This window comes from Chelmon rostratus, chromosome 16, assembly GCF_017976325.1.
Source record: "Chelmon rostratus isolate fCheRos1 chromosome 16, fCheRos1.pri, whole genome shotgun sequence".
Lineage (NCBI taxonomy): Eukaryota > Metazoa > Chordata > Actinopteri > Chaetodontiformes > Chaetodontidae > Chelmon > Chelmon rostratus.
In genome coordinates, this window is record NC_055673.1 from 24146824 (window position 1) to 24150477 (window position 3654).

Below are 3654 nucleotides of genomic sequence, written 5' to 3' on the forward strand. Positions count from 1 at the left end.
TTCTCAGGTAGAGATGTTGGCAGTGACACAAATGAATGGGATTTTTAAGTATCCACATGAGGTCTGGAAGTTTGTTGGAGATGTTCAATCAGTCAGTAATATACAGAGTGGGCTGATCAAGCATGTGTCAAAGAGACAGACAAAAAGCCTTGCAGATTTGGAAATTTGGACATAAAAACTGTGGAGTGTTTCCCACCTGGAGCAAAGGGAAGGAAAAGGGTGATGAGTAATGTGCCACTATTGGTGAAGACATTTCATTTCAGGATATCGCAGGTGTTTGTGAAGTAAGAAGACTGACTAGATTCTGAGAAGGCACAAGGAGGACAGTATTTCTCTGGGTTTGACTTTTGAAGGGGAATAATTAGGGAGAATGCACCTTGACTACGTGTGTTACAAGGTAAGGCCATAGAGAGAGCTCCTGTCAGATTTCTCTGTTGTCTGAGTATGGACATGTTGCTGCCGTTTGTAGTGGAGTCAGAATATGGAGCAGATATGAAAAGGACAACTGAGGAGTGTGAAGGGAATGAAGAGCAACCAAAGTGCCTGGACTGTGAAGGAAATCATCATGCCGGGTCAGCAAAGTGTCCAAAAAGTAGTGAGGAAATGAAAGTGAAAAAGATCAGAGCAGAAAGGGGTTTGTCATATGCTGAAACTGCTAAGAGAATAGAGAGAAATGACAGAATGGTGGCAGTTGAAAAGGAACTGGAGAAGAAACTGAGCTGAACAGAACATCTGCATGCAAGAGGATTTTTGGCATTTATTGCCATGCTTATTGATAGTGCTGCTAAAATGCAGGGGGAGTCAGACAGGATTAAAATAGGAGATTCTTGAACATCGTGGACATATCTGAAGAAGATCCAGATGTTACACCTACGCAGACAACTGGGTCTGACTTATAGGATGAACAGTGTCATAAATAGGATCACTTTGTGTGGACACTTCATAGTTTTCATTCAGTTGTGGGCCTGGCTTTCCCTTGCAGTCTACTGTGTTGGCTGCAGTGATCTGTGTGATTGTGGGGTAAAGTGACTAGGTTGTTGCCTAGCTACCTGAAGACTCTCACAGAGCTTCTCAACTCTGAAAATGGAGTGCTCGTTCAATTCCTCACAAGTTTCATAAAACTGCCAATATTCAAAATCTACACGATCAGAAGCGAATTTAGTGACGAAATAGCATTAGAAAAAACATAAAAACTTCTTGTAGTTGGCCTGGCCGGCTGTTGTGACCACTCCAGTGCATTGCATTGTGGGACACAGCAGACGAGGTGGACTGGTCCGATGGATAATGGAGATTTTTCCTGAATCAGAACAACATCTGTAGATTTGGCTTTTGTTTGCAAATCACATGCTACTTTTTGGCCAAATCAGTACTTCAATCAGACGGTAGCTGATTGCTTCCAAGATCAAACCTCGGGTAAACTGGGTCAGATCTCAGTTAAAACAATTCTGAGGCAGGTTTGAGTCCATCTTTGGGTAAACTGGGTTTGTGGCAGGTTTAAGTTGAACCGCAAACACAGTGACCTCAACAGGGGTTTAAGTGAAAATTCTACAGGACACAGCAGCCAGTTCATCTTGTGAGGACACATGGGGTCTAAGTGACTATGTGACTATGACCCAGACATCAGGATTTTTAACCTGTCTCAAACATTAATGCTATAATAGTGACAAAGCAACAGTCCCAAAGAGTTTTCCTGGCTCTTATTTTCCCTTTCATTAAAAAGTACTGACATGTTGCACTCTTTGTTTCCATGCTGTGTTTACGGGTGCCACTGCATTCTCTGTAAAACTCTGCTGACATTAATTTGTTGTAGCAAATCAACACAGAGTATGACATAATATTGAATTGGTTTAATATTAGATGCTGAAAATGAAATATACTGTGTAAAATGTTCCATGAGTATGTAACATAATAATGCCTATGCCACTGCCTGCATAATGCTTGTGATTTTCTTTTTTTTTCTTCTAGTTATTGCCTCTTTGTGAATGTTTATTAAACCTAGCCTACGTTAAAGTCATGTTTTCATCTTTTTGTGCTTTTGCATAAATTGTTTCTGGCATTACTCATTTGCAATATACCAACGAAATTAAGGCAAAGTCTGCAATGTTTATTGGACCCTATAGCATCTTAAGCAGAATGTAACACATGCTGATGATTGTCTAGTTCTTATTTGTGTATATAAGATTGAACATAAAGACACAGGTTTAAAAATGAACCTATTAAAACCCTAAGGAATATCTTTTTTTCTGGTTTGGTCCAGATATGCTATGTAACCAATTTGATGCAGATTGCTCAAAATTTGTAGAGGGTAGTAAAAAATTATATTGACAAAATTAAAAATGGTGAAAATTTATCTGGGTGCAAATGGGTGTGGTTTATATGGATACATTTATCTGGAGGCACAGAATCCAGGAAACTTCCGGTTCAAAGGTTACAGGTCAAAGTTTAAAGTTTGTTGTTGATCAGCATCTGGCCTTTTTTTTCTGAATAGTGGGTGAGTTTGGGAACTGTAGTTTTTGCGATTTTTGAGACCCAGATACTTTTATGGCACATGAGGAAGAAGGAGAAAGAATAATCCTTGCAAACACAATAGGGTTCCAACAGCTTCACTGTCCGGACCCCTAATTAGGAAATATCCACAAAATAAAGGTCTATCCACAAAACCATCTGCCCAGATACCTTCACTGCAATCTTGGCATATTGGAAATAGCAACCAAAATCTTTTCTCTGGAGACATGCATATCCACATTTCAAGGAAAAGCATTATCTGTAAAATATGTAGTCATGTTCTAATGCGTTGGTCAATGGAAATATCAACCAACAGTTGCAACAGAAGAAAGAGTTCACCAAAACCCTGACGACGGGGATCTGTGGCTTTTGATAAGCAGATCATCCTATATATATGTGTATGTGTGTATATGTATGTATATATATATATATGTGTGTGTGTGTGTGTGTGTGTGTGTGTATATATAGTTTATTGAATTTATATACTTTATTGAATTTTGATCACAAGATAGCGAAATTAAATGTTTTTCAAATACTGGCACAAGTAATTACAATTATTGCTCCCTTGAAAGTATATAATTCACACTGAATTACATATTATTAAACTACCAAACTTGAGGAAGCTGCCATGCAAACCGACAATTGTTTGTCACACATTTGTAAATTATGTAAGAGTCAAGTAACATTTACACTTAAATTGAGGATGAGCGTCACAGCCTAGAAAAAGTAGAGAAACCTGGGTGCACTGGATAAATCACTTAATTAGTAATAGTTTTCTTAAGTACGTTAACCCTGCAACCCTGCATAGAAGGATTGCTCAAATAACAATTGCAGTTAGTGTGTGTGTGTGTCTGTGTGTCTCTGTGTGTGTATGTGTGCGTGTGTCTGTGTGTGTGTGTGTGTTGGGGGGGGGCGTTGGGCGCTAATCTCAGCGGCGCCACCTTAAAAAAACAGTCTCGCGGACCTGTCAATCTAGACGAACCAGACAGACCCTGGCTCGCGGCCCTGCTGTCAGACCCGGTACCTGATTGGCCGAGAGCAGTAGCCCCAATGAGTCCTGGCCGCCTATTGGCTTCAGCATGTCGAGACACTGACGCGCACGACGTCTCCCCTCTATTGTTATTATGGCGTGCGCGAGAGGAACGGACA